General features: G+C 35.0%; 1 long non-coding RNA gene across 1 annotated transcript in view; it reads left to right on the top strand.

Annotated features, from left to right (window-relative positions):
- The first annotated feature begins 4287 nt into the window (after positions 1-4287).
- LOC135842158 (uncharacterized) overlaps positions 4288-26806 on the top strand; it is a 58235-nt gene continuing 35716 nt past the window's right edge. The window contains exons 1-6 of the long non-coding RNA XR_010558075.1: positions 4288-4445; positions 4561-4665; positions 4803-4887; positions 5005-5247; positions 5334-5505; positions 5589-5702. This is a non-coding gene — a long non-coding RNA (uncharacterized LOC135842158). The remainder of the gene's footprint in view (positions 4446-4560; positions 4666-4802; positions 4888-5004; positions 5248-5333; positions 5506-5588; positions 5703-26806) is intronic.

Genomic DNA, 26806 nt, shown 5'->3' with positions numbered 1-26806 from the left:
AATACCGAGACACTGATCCGATCAACAAGTGGGTACCGGAGAAGCACATTGTGACTTGTGAGGCACTCATCAACAGGTCATTCACCTTTCAAATCTGATAATGAACCACGAATAACATTCTCATTTTGAAAAATTCAAATAGGTACTTTACTTACATAAATCAAAGTACATGGGTAGGCAAGAATTGCTCTAGAATCAATTTTCATGCTCAATCAAACACATTAGTTCAGAAAATTGATGGAAAAAAATCGACTGTTGAAAAAAGCCAAGAATTATAAGATCAAGATAAAAAATGTATTAATTATACTCTGGCGATGAGCAGATTTGTGGTGCTTTTCCCAAGATTCATTTCAAGTGCCAAAAGCAGCTGTTGAATGAATTTTTCCTGAAATACTGTCGCGTATGCAACCCTTCAATCAGCTCTGACAAAAAAGTAAGTATTTTTTGGAAAAATTTCAAAAATCATCACTGATTAGATGAAATGAAAATAACGAACTGTTGGCTGATCATGGGTAGAGCTTAAATTTGATTCCTCTAGGACCTGGTGCTATCACAGTGAAAAATTTTCATTTGCTGATTAACCAAACCAAAAAAACCAAGGGTAGATAAAATAATTTCAAGTTTAAGAGGTCTACATGGTAGCAGAACGTGGTTCGGCCCCCCTGATCAATTATTTTTCAAGTACTTACTCGGCTTTTTAATAATGTTTCAAAATCCCCCCCCCCCCCCCTAAAAAAATCGTCACATTAGTTCGACTGTAAAGATTTAGGGTGTAATAATATTGTATGAAGTGATAAGTAAAATCAACACTACAAAAAAAAAACATGAATTTTTTTTTTTTCAATATCAAAATTTAAAAGGAAGAAAAATGTTTTGAAATATTCCCTCAGCTCAGTCTACGTAATGCAGAAGTAGAAAAGAAATTGCCAACTTATTATAACCGAAGGAATCAGTAAGTACATAAATGTAGTGAGATACAGTGTTTCTCTCCCACAACAGAAATTACAAATAGGTAAGTAAATAAATCTAAGAAAAATTCGTAAAAAAGACTCACCAACTGTACGTTCGCCAATTGACATAGGTAATCATCATTCGATGTAGAAGAAACTCGCCAGCGTGATTCCGAAGCACTTTTCGCAAAAGCACAACAATCGTGAAAAATAAAACGACACGGAATTTAAAAAAAAATATTGACGTTTGACGGACACTTATCGCGACAAAAAATTATTCAGCACTAATTAATTAAGAACTATTTTACTATTACAGAAATTTAGCGATACGAAAAAGAAAAAAACCCGCAAAAACGACGATATCGAAGTGAAAAATATTCACGCATAGCAACACATGGAAGAAAAGATCACAAAAGCAGAAAAATTGATTCGTTATGAAAATAAAGTTATTTTACAATTTACATCTTCAATTATTAATTTTCAAAAGCATTTTTGCCTTTATGCTTCGTTTCAGTATCAATTTGTTTCTGTTTTTTTTTTCAAAATTGAAATTTCAAAAAAACTACTTTGGAAAATAAGTATTGAAATTAGAAAAACCAATTTTACACCTTAAAAATGAAATGACACAATATTATTTTGTTTTTGAAATTTTTCTAATTACAGGTATATGTCAGAAATTTAAAAAACGGTAACCCATGTAACACTGACTTTTTAAAACTTGAAAATATAGGTAGGTACCTACTTCCCTACTTATTGTTGACTTTCTAAAATTATTTTATACTAAAATTGAAAAACTTGGAAGAAAATTGATCAATCAGTATCACAGTATGAGATTGACTCTTGAAAACGTTGAAAAAAAGATATTGACTTTTCGACATTAGGTACCTATGTCGGACTTTTAAAAAAGGGAAAAAATCTTGTCGAATTTCTGGCAAATATGACAGATTGCGGGAAAAAATCAATGAATTGGGTAACTACCAAAATTGAATCGATGGGTGCAGAAAGGGAACAAGTCACATTTTTGGAAATTTTTTTTTCACGGATATAGGGGTTTCAAAGTATGGCGGATCGACTGGTGTTGTCAGATTTCCGCAAAACTGCCGGGAAAGTGGTATTTGGGCGCAGAAAAAGGGCGGATCCGCATTTATGACTTTTTTGTAAAATTTTTTAAATTCCTTGAAAAATAACTAACATTTTTGAGAAGACCATTTTTTGAAATTTAAGTTAATCTCTGAACTGAAAAATGATGAAAAAATTAACAACTTCGGCAAAAAGTCTTAGAACTCAAGGGGTTTTTGGTCAATTTAAACGAGATAGCAGTCTAAATGATGTACTTAGATGTAGAATCAAGCCCCATTCGTGCCCGAGCAATTTCAAAAAAAATTTTGTCAATTGGGTGCAGAAAGGGTCTAAGTCCCATTTGTTTAGGCAGCAACAGCGCCGGCGCACGTGAATATTTTTTTTTTCTAAACAGTGCTAAAAATTGTGTCTTGGGTGGGGTCCTCTTTCAATGACCTTACGCATGTTTACCAAAAATTTTTGATTTTCAAATAAATCAGTTTTTTGTTATTCCTGAAAAGTGCGAAAATGGACTTGTTCCCTTTCTGCACTCACCGATTCAATTACAGGGTGCCCAGAAATATCGAGTACCCCTAAAAAAGTTTTTCATTAAAAATATAGGTTGGCAACGTGAAATAGATACATATGATTGGTGGAATGTTATCTCTCCAGTCCAACTAACCAATCATGTGCTATCATTATTATCATTCACTCTGACCATACAATCAAAATATTTAGTAGAAAACTTTTTTATGGGTACTCGATATCTTTGGGCACCCTGTACATATCTATACCTAAATTAGGTACCTACCTACCTATCAAATTTTTAAAAAAGATTCTCGCTGATATTATTTTTTTTAGAACTTTTTTCATTTTAGGATTCCAAACATTGAGTGAATTTGAGCAGAAAAATATTCATAGTTTAAAACTTTCCTTGGATAGGAGACTTTACACCCATTTTTTTGACACTTGCGAATTTTGTAATTTTATTTTTGTTCCTCCAAAAATAGTTTTTCGCTATCACGAACAAAAATATGTTACAACACAACAAATCAAATTCTTCATTGAACAAGAACAAGTATACCTATAGATATTCTAACAAAATGATTCCAACTTATTTTTTGAATCGAAAAAACTAGAAGATCATCAAATATTCTGTCATAATCACGATCTCGACTTGTGATATGATCACAACGCAGCTGAGAAAACTTGACTGACTAGAGACATACCTAGCTTTGAAAGAAGAAAAGAACATCATGTTCGTTGAAAGTAACTTCAGCCAAACTTGCTTACACAAAAGAAAATTTCCAGAAAAGAAGATGAGTATTTTCAGAAAATAAAACGAAATTCCCAAAATTGGACAAAATTCCATAAAAGTTTTTAAAAAAACACTTCAATTGCAATGATTTGCAAATTGCAAATACCTACCTAGCGGAATTCCTCTCGTAACAATGAAGATGGCAATTTTACGATCAAGACAAATTTTACCCAATCTCCATCAAGTGTGACTGAAAATAGCCCGAAAATTATTCATATTTTTCATGATTATTCATTCAGTTTCATCTCATAGACCCACAGACACCACAGTAACTACAAAAATGTTCGGTTTTTCATGATGAGAATCGAATAGTACAGAAACAATTTCGATTCCATGAATTACATATCTAGGTACTATAGATAGATTATGGATAAGTATTATGATAATAGGTAATGAGAAAACATAATAATCGAAGCATGAAAAAAGAAGTTATAGGTAAATATGCAAACAAAAGAGAAGTTGAGCAGAATTCCAGTACCGGAAACTTGAAACGAATGAAAATTGAGTAATAAAAGGTACCTATAAGTACATGAAAATTATTTAAAATGACTCACTCGATGCGATTAGATTTTGTGAAAAATGAATTTCATATTGAGATTTATTGAATAATTTTGAATATTGAATAATATTACATCATAAAGCGATAAACCGAATTTCAGAACCTACGATGTTACATGGCTTGTTGTTGTTGCAAAATGCAAAATTGAAATTGAAAACTTACCCATACTTATCTTATTGCTTTTGCATTACGAAAATAGAAAACTATTCGCACTAAAGAAAAGAAAGAAATTAAATTAAATTGATCGAAAAGAAAACACGACGTCGGCGTCGCTATGGAATGGATTCAATTCAAATTCAATCAGGAAATGAAAAAGCTGGAGATAAGCGGTTGTACAATATGCTCGCTTGCGCATGCGCTAAAAATGTTGATAACTGATACTGATACTGTTTAGAATCAGATCCAATTTGACTGAAGAACAAATTGAAATAGCCTAATTTTGTTCATTCTGGTTCTTTTCCATTTTGTGAATTGTGTTCCTGAGATTCCTAATATTGTTATTGATTGAATTTGAAATCGTCTCATTCTACATAAGCTTACAATGAAATTTGGAAATCGAGTAAGTCGATCATAGTGTCTAGTTTTGTTATTATTATATTATTTGTCTTCTCCAAGTTCTCCAGCTGTTGAATATTTTGTTTTTTGTATTGATTTCATTTGGTGTTTTTTTAAAGGAAGAGTCGAAAAAGATCATGTTGAATTGTGCCGACTACCGAAAGCACCGAAGCAGAATATACTCAGTCCTACACCATACCTTGATCGCTGTGATTTAGCTACTTGTAAGTAACCTTAGGTATACGAAGTAATTACACGATGTGTTCAGTGCTCAAAATTTTATTCAACCCTGACAGATTTACTTTAGGTAATAGCTTTTCTATCAGCACCTATATTTTCCAATTTTATTTTTCTCCTTAAGATTCAAGAACGCTCCTCTATGAAGTCGGTAATAATTAACCATGAAGGAAGGCTTTAAATCGATCGAGTGAATGTTCATGTTATAGGTAATATAAAAATCACTCAGTTCACATCGAGCTACATTGTACATATGTAAGGCTTGCGTTTCTTCATATCTTGACATGATTAAATTTTTCATTTCATCGAAAATTTTTTGTTTTTAGCTTTTCAATGATGATGATTAATGCAACTGATTGTCCCAGTGGAAGTTCAGTGTATTCGCTTGACAGAGATGCCGACTGATCAATACGCTGTGCTGATGTCTAAATTACTCGTAATTTGAAAGATGTCAATGATAACGCCCCCTGGTCTTCGCACTCCACGCTACACAAGGAGTCTCTGTATCTTCTGAGTTTATTTCAAAATGTCCTGGAACCGTAATACTTAATAATACCGCCGCCGCCCCAGTGAGTATTCAATTCAAAGAATTTGGAATTTTTAGTAGCTGAAAGTCTGAAAGCTGAATGAAGAGAACATTTGTCATCGTTTTCAGAGATCATTTTAGAAAATTTTAGAAGGAGGAGAATAAATATTGAAAACGCTAGAAACTTGTACGATAACGATGAATAAGGAAAAATCAAGACAATTTCAACTTCACGATAGTAGAAAATCATCGAAAGAAAGTGGAAATACCGAAAGCAAAGAATTTCGAAGTTGAGATAGAGGTATATTTAAGAATCAATATATGTAGATGGTAGACCAAAGCAATAATAGGAGTAATATTTCTTGATTACTTATTCTATTCCAGGTATTCGCATATTTCCTCGGACCTCTGAGCATCTTTCGAGCAATTCGTAGCCAACGTTCGTAAATTTCCACTACAGTAGACCGAGTAAATGTACATACAATCATTTCAGACACGGTAAGAAAACTATCTCATTTTGGTTATACCTTACCTAATTGTAAGCAAACAAATCTAATTGGAAAGTTACTATTTTCGAGTTTGTAATCTTACATGATTTTCTCGTTGGTAGTTTATTTTGGTATGTAATAATTGAAATATTGAGAGTGGGTTTTTAATTTTAAATTATCGTATTTATCGAATTTTTCGTTGAAATTTTCTCAAGTTTTACTGAAATTTTATTGAGTGTATGTGATTTTCAGTAATTTTTATGCCAGTTGTCCTGTTTTATTTTTTATTTTTTTGAAAATTGGATGATAAGATTTTAAAAATTAGATAAGTATCTACCTGGAACACATCCTGATCACTACCTAATTTAATTCAAGTTACCTCACCGAAAGATTTTCTCAATCAAGTAGGCACCTGAATGTTTTTTCATGGTTTTCTCCTTTCCACTGGTTGAAGCAAAATTATTTAGTTATTCAGGTACATATTATAATTCGCAAATTCCGATGTGTGTGGTGCAGGCAGAGTTGGAACAAATCACTGGAAATTCGAATTTTGAATCCGAATCGCTTTTGTTTATTCGTGATTCAATTCAATTCTTTGGCTATTCGATAAAAATTGAAAAAAAAACAAAAATACATGATATGAGAATTGAATTGAATCGAAAATTTCTAAAATGATTCGAGAATCGCAATTCGAATTGAATTTTCAATTTCATGATTCGTCCCGACTCTGCTGTGGTGTGTGTTCGTTCAAGACAATGTTGATAAAATGTAGAGTCTGCGGGTAGTAGAAGGAGGAAGCCTGTAAAGCGAATAGTGAAGCAAGATTGCGATTGCGACGTCTGTATGGTGTATCGTGTCATTTTTTGGATCTCCAATCTCTTTGTTCGCGCATTCTCAGTGTAGCTCGTGACATCGTGATTGATCGTTTTTATTCGGTTTGAACTCCTTTTCGTAGCTGTTTCAGTGTTTTGCGAAATTGCGACAAAAAATTGTGTAAATTCAAGATTTCGTACAGTTTGTTGATTGTGATTCGCTCTAGTTTCGGCGTATTTAGAGTTTTCGGAGCAAACGAGTTCATTGAATGCAAATACAATGTCACAACAATACAAATCGCCAGACGTGCTGTCAAAAATTCTTTTAAGATTGGAATTTGAGATATTGAAACGAGGAAATAAGATGAGTTCGAAAGACGCTTGCTCATTTCACATCAGCCTAATTTCCTGTTACTACGAATTCCTCGAAAGTTTCCTTGGGAGTTTTAATGGATATGCATTTGATAATTTTAGTCACCCACACCATAAATTTGCTTGCGCGAATTTCTTACGGAAAAAAGCATTCCAGTTGGAACAAAAATTACTACAGTTTTTCACTCCAGAATACACGATTTCGTCAATACCGTTCGATTTCAAGGTAAACGATGAACACGCTGCTACATCTTCTTTACCCGCGTTATTCCGCAAGCAGACATTCTACATCGAGATGATCGATTCGCTCGAACCAGTCGACCCGACCAACGATCTTAACCCAGAACAAACGAAAGTTCAGTCGAAGCATTTGGACCAGTTTCATAAAGAATTCATCTCCAACCAGAGCGAGATAACTTCGATAATTGAAGACGCTTCATTTGCCGAACAAGTTGAAATATCGCAAAAAGTCGAACAAAAAGTACGCAAAATTCAAACGCAGCTGGAACAAAGTATCTCGCCGATTGATACTTCAATACCAATACCGGCGTCCAACTCGTTGCTTCAAAAACAGAAATATTATATCAAAATGATCGATGCGCTAGAATCGTCTGATAATCTCAATCAAAAAGATGCGAAAGTTCAGTCCGAACAACTGAGCCAGTTTGAGGAAAAATTCATCGTGAATCAGAGCGAACTCATCGCATTAATTGGAGACGCCTCGTATGATCAAGTTGAAATCTCGCAGAAAGTACAACAGAAAGTGTGTAAAATCCAAGCGAAATTAAAAGAAATTTCAGCGATGAAAACCATTCCACCGGCGCCGCCATTGCCGCCTGAGCATTTCAATCAAACCGAACGTCGTCGCGTCATCGTTCCCAAAGACGCCTTGTTCGATGGGCAAGTTGAAATCTCGCAGAAAGTTCAACAGCAAGCGAAAGTAAAAGAAATTTCATCGATGAAAACTATTCCACCGGCGCCGCCATTGCCGCCTGAGCATTTCAATCAAACCGAACGTCGTCGTGTCATCGTTGTCAAAGACGCCTCGTTCGATGGGCGAGTTGAAATCTCGCAGAAAGTACAACAAAATGTACGTAAAATTCCAGCAGAATTGAAAGAAATTTCGGCGATGAAAACCATTCCACCGGCGCCGCCATTTCCGTCAACGAGTTCGTTGGTGAATGAGCATTTCAATCAAACCGAACGTCCTCGGGTCATCGTTGATTTTCTCGACTCACTGACGAAGAAACAGATATCTTTGATCGAGCAGATCGAATTAATCGAATCGAAAAATGATCTAAGTACGACGGAAGCTGAAACATTGCATAGTCATCTTTCGCAGCTTCACGACGCATTTGTTGGAAATCAATCGAAGATCGAAACTTATGTCAGTGGTCCAGCTCTCGATGAACAGTTACTAATCAACGGCGATGTTCTCCAAAAAGTGATGACTCTTCAAACCAAGCTGAAGGATATTTTTTCTCTAGTCAAGCCACCGTCTGAGAATGTTTCGACTGATTGTGCTCAGCTCAAATTGTCCGACTCGGTTCATTATGTGAATTGGTTATTCGATAGACTCACCGATTTGGAAAAAGATATGAAAGAAATAGTTTATCGTAAATGTATGCCGTCTTCTGTTCTTCCTTCTATGGAAGAGTACTGGACGTGGTTCGTTTCATACCAAAATGAGCTGAAACAACTTGTCGCTGAATCTCCATATGATCTCAAAAAAATTCGTGATATTTCCTCTAATGCTTATGGATACGTTACCTGTTGTCGATGGAGGGTTGAACGAGAACAACAGCTTGAAAGAGAGAAAAACCGCGTTTGAGATTGTCTTCACTTGGTTTCGCCCTTCGTAAGGTATGATTAGTATAGTTAGTCTTTGAATTTGGAAATAGTGCAAAATGAAAGTCGATCTATAAATTTCCAGTATGCTATTCATTTCATCTATACGTCCTTTGCTCGCTGTAACATTTCGTTTGATTAAAGTTGTTGAAAAAATACACGAGTACATTTACATAGACAATACATAGTTTTTAAGACGAAGGTGTATGTTGAAATGTACATTCTACTTCGAAACTAGATGAAATCGTCTTATCATTTTTAAATTTGGTGAATTTATTATTCAATGTGTTCAACTTTAATGTGAAGAATATAAGGTACCTACTTTCCTCGTCCATTATGAAATTTTGTAGAATTTGTTTTTTTAAATCAGTAAATAATATGGAATAAAATGAGTTGTATAATCGATCGATCATTTTGAGTTTTTTTTTAACTGAATGAAATACCTACCTAGTGTATTAATTTGCATGGAAATTCGAAGATCATCGTTCGTCAGTTCGTAATATTGATAGCTTAGCGCATTTTTTGTTCACGCAGCAGCCACAGATACTGTACGTGCAGAGCTCCATCGCCTCAATCCTCATCGTGAAAATTTTATCTTGTCGTTGAAATTGTTTACGTATTCATTTTGTTTGTTTGAAGAAATCGTCTTTATTCCTGTGAAATTTGAACCTTTTTTCAGCCCTAACCTATTTAAAAATTATCTACCAGCCAGTTGGTAATTTCAAAATTCAACCCCCATCAGATTGGAAATTGAAAAAACCAACGAACTAATTTGAACTAATAAATTTTTCAAAGTTAGGAAAATTACCAGAGATTTTCGCTTTTTTTTAAATTATTCAAAAGTTGCTCTTTTTTCAAAAATTGCTAAAAGCATTGCCAAGTTTTTTGTCAAAATGTCAAAAATTTTGCTTTTCGCCGAAAATTTTTTTTTTTAAATCTGAGTTTGCAAAAATGCTCATTGTGTTGCCAAAAATCTTATTACAATTAAGTACATAATACATACTACAAGTACGCACGTTTACGTTTAGGATGTGTATCTACGTGTGTACAGACAGATATACCAGGTATACACAAGAATGGGCACTGATTGCTCATCAATATGATAGTGTTGTGCTTGCCTTGCTGCGTATGGTGTGAGGCATGATGGATGGAAGAGGTAGAGGTACCTCTACCTACCTGGGCTCGATAGAACGCAAACGCAGCAGCTGAACTGATGCGATAAGTAATCGTTTGAACTAGTTTGAACAGAAAAGGATTCGAAATAAGTTATCAATTCGGTTTCGTCTAATAAATTCAGTAATAGATAGTACGCGCAAATGCAACTCGGTTTACGCGATTCTCTTCGTTAGGGGTTTCTGTTGATTGTTATTGAGTATTTTATTCGCTGTAGTTAATATTTGAATTATTCGATTCGTTTCAATTTTATTTATACCTATACATATTATTCTGTGTCAAGTTCAATCAAGTATAGTAACTACTTCTTTTTTCATTTTCGTGATTATTTTGGGTGTTACGACGACAGTTTTAATAGAGAACTTTGTGCGGCGATTTTCATTCCGGTTCGTAAGGTAATTTTCGGTAACTGCGAAGATGAATCAGAGTGATGCGTTACGTAATCTCACCGATTTAGGATCAACTATATTGGACCGAAGAAATTCAATGAACGAGGAAGAAGCTAGCAAACTTCATGACGAACTCCTTAACGTTTACCAAGATTTATTAGTGGCAGAGAATGACGTGTGTCAGGACTCGTTTAAGTCGTATACATATAAAGATGCTATGGTCGCAATTTTCGTGCAAAACAAGGTAGTTCATTTAGAAAAAATATTGACTCAGTTTTTCTCACCGGTGTTCACAATATCGTCGATGGAATCTAGTACCAAGATAACCGAAATCGATTTACCCAAGTTATTCCGCAAGCAGAAATATTACAGGGAAATGATCGATGCTGCGTCAGAACCAGGTGATGATCTCAACCGGAAAGAAGCGGAGGTTCAGATTAAACATCTAGACCAATATTACGAGAAATTCATTTCAAATCAGAGCCAGATCATCTCGTTGATTGAAAATGACAAGAGTCGTACGATGAGCAATTTGATATTTCGCAAAATGTGCAACTGCAAGTGCGCCAAAGTCAAGTGAAGCTGAAAGAAATCATCTCGCCAACTAAAACCACACCATCGGCTTCGACGAGTTCTTCGTCAAATAAGCATTTGTCAAAATCGTATAATTATTTGAATTGGTTATTCGAAAAATACGTCGCTTTAGAGTATGAAATATATGCGAATATTGAAGCCGGCGGTCGTTGCAATCTCAGCGAGATCGAGAAACTCAACGAATGGTTGATTTCGTATCAAAAAAAAATTGAACCACTTGTTGCAGAATCACCGTATGATCTAAGAAGACTAAATCTAATTTCCGCTAAAGTTGAATTTGCGATTAGAGATTATCGTTTGTTGTGCCAGAAATATACTAACGCAGGCCATGCTATACTCCACTCGCATCCATACCAGCAGAGGACGAATTGGTCATTCGTGTCGGCGTTGTGGTTCATCTTAGGTCTATCTATACTTATAGTTTACTTGCTTTTTTTTTGTTTTTCCAAATACGAGCACCTCTTGCGCTAATCATGATGTTATGTAAAAAAATATCGTAAGGAAAATAATTGTACTTAGTTGAAATTCGATTTAAAATTCGATATCAGGGAACAATAACGTAATTATCTAAACTAGGTACCTATATACAATTAAATCGTACGTTTAGATACCTATACATGTTGCGCATAATTTATTGGTAAATATCTGAGCATTTGTAAATGATATGAAATGAAACGAAATCTTGAGATTTTTTTCGTATGTTAGTTGTACTTATGTACTATGTAGTAACATTGTATCCTATTACCCTAATAATTTTTCTTATAAAACTGAGTATGAATTTTGATAGTTTATTCAGATGTAGTGCAATATAAAAATTAGAATTATGTCCAGTGTAGTTTGTGGAAATTCTCCTGCGTATGTTAATCTTTTCTCTTCTCATTTACCTACTTTCCTTATTGTAATTTGTACCTATTTGTTATTTAGTTTTTAAAAAAATAATCAGTTCAAGCATGTGGTAATCAAATAAAATGAGTTATGCTAATGATGGTATTGTGTTTTTTGTTTTTTTTTTATGAATCGAATTGTGCAGCAGTTAGCCTGAAGGTCTGGTGTTGTATGTAGTAATTAATACAAGTATCGAGAGTCGAGACTGACCTGCAAACAACCTGATGAGAAATTATACCACTCTAATTTTAATATCATGTTCAAGTGAGAATTTCCTTCTATCCATTTTTCAGAATTTCGAATTATCTTCAAAGATATTATTAGGAGCTATCTTATTTCGAAAGTTTGAAAGTTACTATGATGGTGCAATATGCCCTAAAGAATTTAGTCTGGTTGTCGAAATCACTTTTACATTAATTTGTCTAAAGAAATTGTCTTCATGGGCGTTAATATTGAGAAAGCTTTAATGCTAAAAATCTCTGTTGAGGGAATTTTATATAAAAAAAACAATCTACTCGTAGATTGAAAAAAAAAATACTTTGAATACCAAAATTCATTTTTCGACTTTTTGCAAATTTTTTAAAAATTCAAATTTGGACTAAAATTTTAAAAAATTTAAATTTCAGCGAATTGACTTAGAAAGCTGAAATTTAGTTTATATCCTATTTTCGTCATGTTGATTGATGACGGTTTCGAACTTTCGAAACGTTCTAGAGCCTTTAGCGAATTTTCGGTTTCCCCAGTTTTAGAAAAAACGTTGCAAATAGGGTGAAAATTAAATGGATAATTATACCATCTTTTCGACCCTTTCGACCGACGTTGGCTCGTATGATCAAAATATTTTTCTGCCAAAATTCAAATCCAAAATTTTCTCCTGGGATTATTTTTGAAAAAAATTTTATAAATCATCATTTTGCGGAATCGTGAATGAAAAAATCAAAAAAATTGATTTGTCATGAACATGAAGTTATTTTAGCTACTCCTTAAATTTTCAATTTTCAAAAGCATTTAATTTTTGCCGTCGGTTCACTGCGGTCCCAATTTGTTTATGTGTTTTTTTCAAGATTGAAATTTCAAAAAAGTTACTTTAGAAAATTTTGAAGTTAGAGAAATCGATTTTACATCCCAAAAATGAATGATAATGAAAAAATATTAATGAACATGTAAAATTTCAGAAAGGTTTTACTCGTCAAATTAACCATTTCCAGAAGGTTGTATAGTTTAAGACTTTCCTTGGAGTGCAGACTATACACCCATTTTTTCGACACTTGCGAATTTTGTAATTTTTGTTCCTCCAGAAATTGTTCCTTCTTCGCTATCACGAATAGAGATATGTTACAGCAAATTAGATTCCTCATCGAATAAGAACAACTAACAAGTATCTACTGTAGTCTGTAATCTAACAAAATAATTCCAACTTTTTCACTGAACCGAAAAAATTAGAAGTTCTTCAGAGTTCAGATATTCTGTCATCACGATCTCGATCTGTGATCACAACGCAGCTGGTAAGAAAATTTGACTAGCTTTGAAAGAATAAGGTAACATAACATCAAGTTTGTTGAATGAAAGTATGCTTCAGCCAAACTTGCAAACACGAAAGAAAATTTCCAGGAAAATATAAAATCGTCAAGAAAGTTGATTGAAATGAAATTGGATGAAATTCCAACTCCCAGAGAGAGGAATGAGAAATTAAACCGTTGTATTGGAGTAAAAATTTAAAAAAAAAACAAAACAAAAAACTACACTTCAATAGCCATGAAGTGCAAATAGCGGAATTCATCTCGAAACAGTGAAGATGGAAATTTTCTGATCATTCATAGTCCAGGAAAAATAACATTCCATTGGGAAAAGTGAGGTAGAAAGCTGAATTTTGGTATACAGGTCCAGTTTTTGGTGCTGAACACGAATCCGATGAGTCCCCGGTCGTCCCTGGTGAGCTTTCTCCCCTATTGTGGATCTAAGCCCCCCAAAACCAGTTTTTTGCAATTTTCTCCCCCGCATTGCATTTTAGCGAAAAATGAGGTTAAACACAAGAATCTACGTCAAATTTCCGATCTAGTGACATATCAACTTTTCTTCTACCCTCAAGGGGGTTGGAACCACAACCATTCAAAAAAGGGGGGTTCCCTGAAAAATACAAAACGTCTATAGGCGCCTAAGAGGGGTGAAATGGTCCCCGACAGCGTTCGAGTTGATATTAGCATGAAAAGTGGGTACCATAGAGAAACCTCCGCGAAAAAAATTTTAGATCCACACCCCCTCCCCTTTTTGCGGAACCCTCCTTTTTTGAAATTTCAGTATCACTTTCCTCAGCCCCATTTCAACCGATTTTGAAAATTTTTCTGGAGGTTATGTATATGCTCGATAGGTAACCTCACAAAAATTTTCAACCCCCTCCCCTCATATTTACCCCCCAAAATGGCGTTTTTTTCATTTTTTTATGCCTATTAACAATCAAGATTGCGAGGTAAAATTTTGTAAACACGTTTTTTGGATGTATTTTTGGCCCCTAAACATCATATACTATATTAGAAATGTTTGCTTTGGTGCGCCGTGGTGAAAACTTGAAGTAATGTATCGTAGGGGGGTGGGGGGTGAAATGGCAATTTTGAAAAAAACAACTATCAATGAGTAGGGTATCGTTTTCATATGATTCGATACCGCTGAGCACGAATATGACCTCAGATTTTTTGCTACACTCACCTACCCCTCTCCAGAGCCCCTCAGCCCCCTCAATTTTCACGATTTTCGAAATATAGTTATTTTGATGATGTTGTTGTCGTTTTCATAGGATTCGACACCGCTGAGCACGAATACGACCTCCGATTTTTTGCCACACTCACCTACCCCTCTCCAGAGCCCCTCAGCCCCCTCAATTTTCACGATTTCCGAAATGTAGTTATTTTGATGATGTTGGTGTCGTTTTCATATGATTCGATACCGCTGAGCACGAATATGACCTCAGATTTTCTGCTACAATTACCTACCCCTCTCCAGAGTCCCTCAGCCACCTCATTTTTCACGATTTTCGAAAGAAAATGACGATTACAACTATTCCAGCGACGGAAGTTATACCACAGATGATGACATTAGTGATGATGACGATTAAGTGAATCACAAATTAACATTCTTTACTTTTTTTTATAAGTATTTCGTTACCATATTTTTTTCTTGTGATTTTTTTATGTAGGTAGTCAATGAATTATAAAATACATACTCATACATACTCAAGTTACAGTTATCATGAATAATTATTATGCCACATATGCTCCGCATACCTATACAGTCCAGTACACATACAGATTGTTACGTTTTCTGCATGGAAAAAAATTGAAGGGTCCACCCCCCTCGAGGGAGAGCCATGTGCTGTAGCTCATTCTACGAGAAATTTTATGTACAATAACAATGAACTTATGTAATTTTCCCATAGCAATGAAACCAACATCACCAAAATAACTTTATTTCGAAAATCGTGAAAATTTAGGGGGCTGAGGGGCTCTGGAGAGGGGTAGGTGAGTGTAGCAAAAAATCGGAGGTCGTATTCGTGCTCAGCGGTATCGAATCATATGAAAACGATACCCTACTCATTGATAGTTGTTTTTATCAAAATTGCCATTTCACCCCCCACCCCCCTACGATACATTACTTCAAGTTTTCACCACGGCGCACCAAAGCAAACATTTCTAATATAGTATATGATGTTTAGGGGCCAAAAATACATCCAAAAAACGTGTTTACAAAATTTTACCTCGCAATCTTGATTGTTAATAGGCATAAAAAAATGAAAAAAACGCAATTTTGGGGGGTAAATATGAGGGGAGGGGGTTGAAAATTTTTGTGAGGTTACCTATCGAGCATATACATAACCTCCAGAAAAATTTTCAAAATCGGTTGAAATGGGGCTGAGGAAAGTGATACTGAAATTTCAAAAAAGGAGGGTTCCGCAAAAAGGGGAGGGGGTGTGGATCTAAAATTTTTTTCGCGGAGGTTTCTCTATGGTACCCACTTTTCATGCTAATATCAACTCGAACGCTGTCGGGGACCATTTCACCCCTCTTAGGCGCCTATAGACGTTTTGTATTTTTCAGGGAACCCCCCTTTTTTGAATGGTTGTGGTTCCAACCCCCTTGAGGGTAGAAGAAAAGTTGATATGTCACTAGATCGGAAATTTGACGTAGATTCTTGTGTTTAACCTCATTTTTCGCTAAAATGCAATGCGGGGGAGAAAATTGCAAAAAACTGGTTTTGGGGGCTTAGATCCACAATAGGGGAGAAAGCTCACCAGGGACGACCGGGGACTCATCGGATTCGTGTTCAGCACCAAAAAATGGACCTGTATACCAAAATTCAGCTTTCTACCTCACTTTTCCCAATGACCCTTTTTTTTCATCTAATTTTCCTGGACTATCATGGCAGATGTAAACATACGAAATTTTTACTCAATCGTATCACATGACGTCAGCCTCGTCAGCCGGTCGGCGTTGAGTTTCGATTTCCGAGAATTCCGGTTTGACTGGTTTGGTGTGGTGGTGTGGTTCAGTACTTTTAGTACTAGTCCTCACTCCTCAGTCGGTCTTCGGTCTCGGTCAGTCCACGTCATGACGTCAGCAGTAGTCAGCTCAGCTTACAATTTTATCTAACTTTTATGTCTGTTCAGCAGAATTCTTGCTCGTGTTAGATTTTACATATTTTTCTTACAGACTACAGTGTATGTGTATCAGTTGGTCTGTCTGTCTGTCTGTCCTCTGTATGTATGATAATTCACTGCTGCGTAGTGCCGTAGTGCGTAGTTCGGTTCAATCCATCAAATCGTGTGCTCGGTGTGCTTGTGCTTTATGTGCTTATTGTTTGTTCGTGACATAGTGATTTATCGGATTTTTTATCCAGGCTGAGTTTATTTTCGTGGCTGTTTTTGCGACGAAACATTGCGTAAATTCGAGATTCGTACAGTTTGTTGATTGTGATTCGCTCCAATTTGGGTGTAATTCGAGAGAATTTTCTGAGCCAACAAGTTCATTGAATGCAATATGATGCTTAACGGTTTACCCGGACCCGGAGTACCCGGTTTCGCAACGTACAGTTACAAGAAGGTAACCGATGAACCGGCGTTGTTAACCAAGTTGAACCGCAAGCAGCAATTCTACATAAAGATGATCAATTCGCTCGCATCGACCAGCGATCTCGACCCAGAACAAGCGAAAGTTCAGTCGAAGCATTTGAATCAGTTTCATAAAGAATACATCGCAAACCAGAGCGAGATAGCTTCGATTACTATTGAATACACTGAATCTGCCAGACAAGTTGAAGCGTCATCGAAGGCAGTCGAACAAAAAGTTCGCAAAATTCAAACGCAGCTGGAACGAGTTATCTCGACGACACTTGAATCCGTAACACCAATACCGGCGCCCACCATGTTGCTCCGAAAACAAAAGTATTACATCGAAATGATCGATGCGCTAGAATCGTCCGATAATCTCAACCAAAAAGAAGCCGAAGTTCAATCTAAACATCTAAAAAAGTATCATGGAGAATTCATCTCAAATCAGAGCGAAATTACCGCCTCGATGGAAGACGCTTCGCTTCAAGATCAAGTTGAAATCTCGCTGAGCGTTCAACAAAAGGTTCGTAAAATCCAAGCAAAACTGGAAGAGATCATTTCTCCGAGTAAAACAATTCCGCAGGCAATGGTGCCTCCTACAAATTCTTTATTAAATGACCATTTTACACTAACCGGACGTTCTCAAGTTATAGTTGATTATCTCGACTCGCTAATGAAGAAACAGAAATCTTTGATGGAGCAGATCGAATTAATCGAATCGAAAAATGATGTTGGTGCGACGGAAGCTGAAACATTGCATACGCATCTTTCGCAGCTTCACGATACGTTCGTTAAAAATCAATCGAAGATCGAAACTTATGTCAACGGTCCTGCTCTCGATGAACAGTTACAAATCAACGGCGATATTCTTCTAAAAGTGATGACTCTTCAAACCAAGCTGAAGGATAGTTTTGCTGTGGTCAAGCCATCGTCCGAGAATGTTTCGTCTAACGGAGCTCAGCTGGAATTACCCTACTCAATTGATTATGTGAATTGGTTATTCGAAAGACTTACCGCTTTGAAAAGTGACATCAGAGGATACAGTTATCCTTCTCGTGATGACCTCCAATCTATTGAAAAGCTCTGGACGTGGTTCATTTCTTATCAAAATAAGCTCAAACAACTTGTCGCTGAATCTCCATATGATCTCAAAAGAATTCAAACCCTATCCGATGAAATCCAATCACATATTAGCAATTATCGATCCCGTCTTGAAGAACGCGAAGAAAGAATAAGAAAACGTCCTAATGCCACATTTTTGTAATAAGTTGGTGGGCATGTGTACATAATATTCGATTGACTTTTAGATATTATAATGAATATATTTAATTATGGAAGTATCGTGGACGAATGTGTAATTTTAGGTCTACATAACATATTTTTGGAATGTTTAATTAAATCGTACGACATTTGCATAAATGTTGTTCTTTGCGTAACCGTAATATAGGTATATAATAGTAGGTATTTGAAAATAGCGCAAAATGAAAGTTGATCTGTAGATTTTAAGTACTTATGCTATTCATTTCATCTGTACGTTGTTTGCTCACTGTATTTCGTCTAATTAAAGTTGCTGAAAAAATACACGAATAGGTATTATACATAATTGTACACAGACATACTACATACTTATTTTTTAAGACTAGAACGAATGTTGAAATGTAGATTTTCCTTTGAAACTAGATAGGTCGTATCATTTTTAAATTTGGTGAATTTCTTATTCAATTTGTTCAATGTGAAAAATACACGAGATTTTCCTCGTTCATACTATGAATTTTTTTAGAAAAATATATACTTACTTGATATTATTGAATGTTTTAATGTACCTTCACCTCTGCATTAATTACCTATACTTTCTATTTTCTAATACATACATATATTTGTTGTTGTTTTTTTTAAATACCTGAGTAAAAATGTGGAATAAAATGAGTTGATTTTGAGTTTTTTTTTCTTTTCTTCAAAACTGAATGAAATACCTAGTTACCTACCTACACCTGGTGTATCACTTTGCTCGAAAATTATATCGAAACAACAAAGCATTCGGGGAAGCAATTTGTCATTCTTAAACCTTTCGTTCAGGAGATTATCTTTTTTTAAATTCCTAGAGGCAATAGCTGCTGCTGATGTTCAGAGACCATCGTACATCTCGTAATATTGGTAGCTTCAGCGTGTTAGCGCATTTCTGATCGCGCAGCAGCCGCAGATAATGTACATGCAGAGCTTCATAATGTCATCATGAAAATTATATTCTGATATTCATTTTGTTTGTTGGAATAAATCTTCTTCATTCCTGTGATGTGAAAACTTTTTTCCCCTCAAGTTTCTGTCGAAGAAAGTAGCTCAACTTATTTTAAAATGATTTACCAGCCAGTTGGTAATTTCAAAATTCAAATTCCCTCAGTTTGAAAAGTGAGAAAATCGACCAACTAATTTGACGAGAGAAATTTCATGTACTTAGGTAGTAGGTACAATACATAGTTAAAAATTACCAACGATTTTCGCTTCATTTCTGAAAATTATTCAAAAGTTGCTTTTTTATTAGAAATTGTTAAAAACAGCCAAAAGCGTCACATTTTTTCCTATGATTCTCTAAAAGTTCTGTTTTTTGCCTAAAACTGTTGTTTTTTTTTTTGCGAAAAATCCAGAGTCGCATTTAAAAAAAAATGACTAAAACCGAAAGTCTTTCTTTTTTACCAGAATGTCAAAAATTTTGCTTTTTACCAAAAGTTGCCCAAAAATCTATAAAGTTTTAGATTTACTTTTCAAAATTAAAAACCGAACATTTCAATTTTTTCTATTTTGTCACTTTCTGTTACATTTCGGTTAATTTTTCGAGCTGTTTTTGGTCATTGCAGTTACTTTTTTTAAAGGTGTGGTATGTTTACGCCTGTTAAGAGCCTCAAGAAAATTTTTAGGTCTAGAATGCCATGAAGCTAAAATAGAATTCAGCAATTTTCTACGCAGGAAAATCCAAAAATCTGCTGTGTCTGTGTGCTTTCCGGAAAGAACCATGCATCCAATTTATTCCAACTTGCATCAGTTTCCACTTCAATTTTTGATGTTGTTGAATGAATTTTTCAAAATTATTCGCAAATAATTTCAATTCAAAATTCAGCACCCGTTTGGCCTTGGCCTTTTGGTCTTGAAAGACTCGTAGTTGAAAATATCATCCCACTATTCAAGCTCGATGGAAAGATTCCTTATTTTCTTCATGGTCGACGAATAATGATACGAAGGTTCGAATCGAATTCGATGACTGAGAATTAACGGTAAAATATGAGACTTTTTTTGCATGTAATAATGGAATCACCTAATAATGCTTCTGCTTCAGAATCTTTGATAAACATTTTCTAGGTATGTAAGTATCCCGCTGCGTACCTAGGTTGATTAGGTGGTAGCAAAAAAAAATCGATTAGGTATGTAATTATTTTTTGAGGAGTCTAGTTGACTGTTGAAATGAGACTTATCATCAGCAATTTGTAGCCAGGGTGAAATTTTCGTGTAATTGAATTGTTTCTTGGAAGTTGGAACAGAATCTGGCTCTTATCAGCCTGCATGGTGTATGTCGAGTCGCAGTGACCCGAGGCGTCATCATGGCGCCGCAGCAATGATAATGACTTAATGATGAAGTATGAAGTTTTCGGGTAGGGAGGGGAGCGGTGTGAGTTTTTAGTTTCGTTTCTTCTCAGAACACTACATCCCATTCCCAGAATTTTATCATGTTCTCATTGTTCTCCCTTTGACTGAATAGGTTTGCCCAAGTTTTGTTTTTGCCCTCCTGTATAGATCGTTATCACGTGTGTAGCGTTTGAAGATGAACGTGTAGTTTCGTTTAATTTTCGATTTTTTTGAACGAGTTCCGAGAACTTGAACCATGAACTATGGCATATGATATTTCAGCGGAGAACGTATGCGCGAAACTTGGCGAAGTGGAATTGACAATATTAAAAAAAGGTAATAAATTAGGTTCGGAAGAAGCTTCCGCGATTCACAATCATCTCATTTACCTTTACAAAGAATTCACGAAATCTTTCCAATGCTCGTTTCGCTACGGTTATACTTATTCAGAAAAATTCTGCAATATCGCAAATTTCGTGCAGATGAAGGTACTCCATCTTGAAAAAATATTGTTACGATTTTGCTCTCCCGATTACACTATATCGTCGACTTCTACTGCATCTGGTGTGAAGATAAACCTCTGATTTGACGACTAAGTCTGATGCAAAGGTGAAAGATGAACGTGCTACTAGTGCTACTGATTCTAATCTAGATTCTCTGTTACGTAAACGGAAATTTTACGTGAAAATGATCAATTTGTTAATGGCACCCATTGACGACGATCTGAACCTTAAGCCGAAGCAAGCTGAAGTTCAATCGGAACAATTGAACCAGTATCACGAAAAGTTTATCTCGAATCAGAGCGAAATCGCCGCATTGATTGATGACTCCTCGTTCGACGATCAGATTGAATTTTCGCATCAAGTTCTTCTAAAAGTGAGGAAATATCAAGTCAAATTGAGAGAAATTTTCTATCCGATCAAACCATCGACTGAGAATAACGCTTCGTCCGATAAAGACCAGTTCAAATTATGGCTGTATGAAAGACGCGCCGCTTTGGCAAAAGAAATCGAAAATTGTTACAATTCTTCTCGTCACATTTCTCGTCTCGGTGAGATGGAACAGCTTTACAAGTCCTTCCTTTCATACCAAACCAGGATCGAGCAACTTATCGCTGCAGAAACTCCAAATAGTCTCTGTTCAGAAAAAGACTTCCGCAATCGAGTTGAAAAACTTGTGTGCAATTATCGATCATGGTATGAATGTTTTTATGGGAGAAGTTTTATGAAATCACTTGATAAAAGTTAACGATGCATTGCTTTCAAATCATAGGTACCTACATTTTGAGAATTTTTGAAGAAGAAAATTTGAATATTTAATCGAAGAGTCTTCAGCTTCCAATCAGTAAATTTCTGATCAGACTTTTTAGTTTAGGTACTTATTTTTTTATATTAATAATTGGTTAATCTGGTGAATTTTTTTTATCAGTTGTAAATTCCTAGTCCTAAGTTTCGCATTTTATTGTAGGCCTATTAAAAATTGAATTAGGTCAGTATCATTGTGGTATGACGAGTAAATGAAATTATTATTCTTCGCGCTATATCGATCTTTTCCTATTGTAATGATTGCAAATGAAGGTGCATTCATCGATACATAATATGTAGTTATTTGGAAGTACAAGTACATGTCGTGCAAAATAAAAGTCGATCCATAAATTTCAAGTAGTATGCTATTCATTTCATTTACACGTCCCTTGCTCGTTATGTTCGGAGGTAATTGTAGCCAAAATTCAAGGAAATTACAAAATTTTTCATCTGTTTATCTATTGGCCAGTCACTTACCTTCATACCCTATTTCATACTAGGTTTTTTGTTTTGAAGGTACTTTCCTATGTAATTTTTTTCAGTTTATTGACATGTACTTACTTAATGGCCCCGTTTCGAAAATTGATACATTAGGTACTCAATAATAACCCGGTTGACAATTGAGGTCGTCAGATTTCGGGATATGACTATCAGAATAAATCTGACGACGAAACGGAACTAATGTGACTGGGGTTCTGACTGAGGATATGACTAGTGTAATTAATTAGGGAAATATACGAGTTATTGAGATCAGAATAGCGAATATTTCATCTAAAACTACTGATTTATGATGATCCTGTGAAATTTTAAACCTTTTTTCAGCCCTATCTATCTAAAAATAATCTACCAGCCCGTAGGTAATTTCAAAATTCAACCCCCCTCAAATTGAAAATTGAGAAAACCAACCAACTACTTAATTTGAACTAACAAATTTCTATTGTCAAAAACTCTCACTTTTATCAAAATTGTTAATCCGATGAGTCGCATTTTTTTCAAAAATTGTCCAAGTTTTTTGTCAGAATGTCAAAAATTTTGCTTTTTGCCGAAAATTAGCTTTTTTATCAGCGTTTGCATAAATTCTCATTTTGTTGCCAAAAGTTGACCAGAAATCTTCTTGATTTCAAGATGTTATTCACTCGTCCCCCTGACCCCGTCCTGCATCTGTTTTATTTTATTACAATTACGTAAGTAGGTACACGTTTACGTTTATTAGGCTGTGTAGGTGACTAGGTGTGTAATGTAAAGATATACAAGAATGGGCATTGCTCATCAATGATAGTGTGTTGTGCTTGCTGTGTATATGGTGTTTTGGATGGAAGAGGTAGAGGTACCTTACCTTCTCGTACCTGGGCTTGATAGAACGCGAACGCAGCAGCTGAACTGATGCGATAAGTAATCGTTTGGACTAGTTTTGAACAGAAAAGTATTCGAAATAAGACGTTATCAATTCGGTTTCGTCTAATAAATGCAGTAATAGATACAGATACGTGCAAATGCAACTCTGTTTACGATTCTCTTCGTTAGGGGTTTCTGTTGTTCGTTATTGAGTATTTTATTCGCTGTATACCTAATATATTTTTTCACTTACAGTGTATGTATAATTCACTGCTGCGTGCTATTGCTCGTGACATAGTGATTAATCGTTTTTATCCTGACTTCCTGGCTGAGTTCATTTTCGTGGCTGTTTTTACGACAAAACGTTGCGTAAATTCGAGATTCGTACAGTTTGTTGATTGTTTTTCGCTCCGATTTCGGTGTATTTCGAGAGAATTTTCTGAGCCAACAAGTTTATTGAATGCAATACAATGCCACTCCCATCGACACCGACCAATAGCAGTTTCAAGGAAAGCGATAGACCGACGTTAGTCAAGTTGATCCGCAAGCGGAAATTCCACATCGATATGATCAATTCTCTCAGATCGACCGACGATCTTGACCCAGAACAAGCGAAAGTTCAGTCGAAGCATTTGAATCAGTTTCATAAAGAATACATCGCTAACCAGAGTGAGATAACTTCGATGATTATTACAGACGCTGCATCTGCCAGACAAGTTGAAGCATCGAAGAAAGTCGAACAAAAAGTTCGCAAAACTCAAACGCAGCTGGAACGAGTTATCTCGACACGTCTTGAACCTGTAACACCAATACCGGCGTCCACCTTGTTGCTCCGTAAACAAAAATATTACATCGAAATGATCGATGCGCTAGAATCATCTGATAATCTCAACCAAAAAGAAGCTGAAGTTCAATCTAAACATCTAGAAAAGTATCATGGTGAATTCATCTCAAATCAGAGTGAAATTACCGCCTCGATGGAAGAGGAAGACGCTTCGCTTCAAGATCAAGTTGAAATATCGCTGAACGTTCAACAAAAGGTTCGTAAAATTCAAGCGAAACTGGAAGAAATCATTTCTCCGAGTAAAACAATACCACAGGCAATGGTGCCTCCTACGAGTTCTTTATTAAATGAGCATTTTAAACAAACCGAACGTTCTCAAGTTATAGTTGATTATCTCGGCCTACTGACGAAGAAACAGAAGTCGTTGATCGAGCAGATCGAATTAATCGAATCGAAAAATAATATTGGTGCGACGGAAGCTGAAACATTTCTGAGCCATTTACCGCAGCTCCACGATATGTTCATTAAAAATCAATCGAAGATGGAAACTTATGTCAGCGGTACTGCTCTGGATGAACAGTTACGAATCAACGGTGATATTCTCCAAAAAGTGATGACCCTTCAAACCAAGCTGAAGGATAGTTTTGCTGTGGTCAAGCCATAGTTTGAGAATGTTTCGTAAGTTCCTAGGTCAAGTTGGTAGGCTTGTGACTCGTGTACACAATATTCGACTGATTTTTAGATACTTACATATAAGTATAAATGGGAGTACGGTGGATGAATGGAATTATCATTTCATTTACGATAGGTACAATCTTACTTGTACCTATGTTGAATGTTCTAGAATTATTTGTAGTCATGAAATCTGAAAGGAATATTGTGTAATTTTACATAACATATTTTTGGCATGTTTAAATACGACGACATGCACATTGCACTTGTACTCAGACATACTTACATATTTTTAAACACTAGGGCGAATGTTGAAAGTTGAAATATATAGATTTTCCTTTAAAACTAGATAGAATCATTTAATCATTTTTAAACTTGGTGAACTTTTTATTCAATGTGTTTAATATGTATTAAAAATATCCGAGATTTTCCTCGTTCATTATGAAATTTTTTAGAAAAACAACTTGCGTAATATTATTGTACTTATGTGTTAATGTATGTACCTCTACCTACTACCGACCTACCTACCTAGCTACGTTCATCTCTGCACAAAGTACCTACTTTCTATTTTCTAATAGATATATGTATTTGTTTTGATTTTTTAAATAAGTAAAAAGATGGAATAAAATGAGTTGATTTTGAGTTGTTTTTTTTTTTTTTTCAAAACACTACACCTAGTGTAGGTATAACTTTGCTCGGAAATTGTAAATATCGGGACAACGAAACATTCGGGGAAGCAATATGGTCATTCTTAAACCTTTCGTTCAGGGGATTATCTTGTTTTTAATTCCTGGAGGCAATAGCCCCTGATGATATTCAGAAATCATCGTATGTACATCATCTCGTAAAGCAGCCGCAGATAATGTACGTGCAGAGCTTCATAATGGCATTGTGAAAATGTTATCTTGTCGTTGGAATTGTGTCTTCATTCCTGTGTGAAAACTTTTTTTTCTCTCACGTTTCTGCTGAAGTAAGTAGCCAAACCTATCTTGAATGATTTACCAGCCAGTTGGTAATTTCAAAATTCAAACCCACTGAGTTTGAAAAGTGAGAAAATCGACCAACTAATTTGACGTGAGAAATTTCATGTAGTTGAAAATTACGAAAGATTTTCGCTACTTTTCTAAAAATTATTCAAAAGTTGCTTTTACATTAGAAATTGTTGAAAGCGTCACATTTTTGCCAATAATTCTGAAAAAGTTCTGCTTTTGCCTAAAACTTTTTTTTTTTTTTTGCGAAAAATCCAGAGTCGCATTTTTAAAAAAAATGATCGGAACCGAAAGTCTTTCTTTTTTACCAGAATGTCGAAAATTTTGCTTTTTAACTATGATATTGAACACATTTTGCACTTTTCGCGTTGATGGTGACGATTTATGTGCACGCAATCAGAATGAATCTCATATTCGTTATTTGGGAATATTTTTGCTTCAAAATTTTTCATTCAACCCTCATATCCTCCCCTCCCATTTTAGGACTATGTTAGAACATAGATTTTAAAACATAGACATGACCCATCGAAATGGTAAAAAATTTTGCGCTGAGCTCGAAAATTGCAATCATTTTTCATTTTCACCCCCTCGGTGGAGTTAAACCCCCTCCCTCCATAAAGCTAACTATGAAATTGAACATTTGCATATTACGCGTCAATATATGAGGATTTATGTGTACCTATATAATTCAAATGATTCTCACATTCGTTATCTGGGCATGTTTTTGTTTTTTTTTCATGTTTCATTTTTGTTCCAATTTTCTTATGTTTTCGTATTTTTCTCTCGTTGTTCTTAATTTTCTGTTTTTTTTCTCATTTCATTTCATTTTTTCTGTTTGTATTTTTGGAATTTTTTATTGTTGTTCCATTTTTTTGTTTGTATTTTTTAAATCATTTTTCTACTTTTGTTTTTACTCATTTCACATCATTTTTTTTTTCATTTACATTTTTTATATCTTTCATTGTTGTTCCATTCTTTGATTTGTATTTATTTTTCATTTTTCTATTTTTTCTGATTTTATATCATTCCTTTTCATTTATACTTTTTTCATCTTTCAGTTTTGTTCCAATTTCCTTATTTGTTTGTATTTTTTTCTCGTTCTTAGTTTTCTGTTTTTTTCTCATTTCATTTCGTTTTTTCGCTAATATTTTGGAAATTAAGAGTTTTAAAACTAATACAGCCACTCATTGTTTGTTTAAAAACTTTATTAACGGGTATTAAGCCGGATTACAAAAATAGATTTG

Source organism: Planococcus citri, chromosome 1 (assembly GCF_950023065.1).
Source record: "Planococcus citri chromosome 1, ihPlaCitr1.1, whole genome shotgun sequence".
NCBI lineage: Eukaryota > Metazoa > Arthropoda > Insecta > Hemiptera > Pseudococcidae > Planococcus > Planococcus citri.
This window is presented reverse-complemented; position numbering and strand designations above follow the sequence as displayed.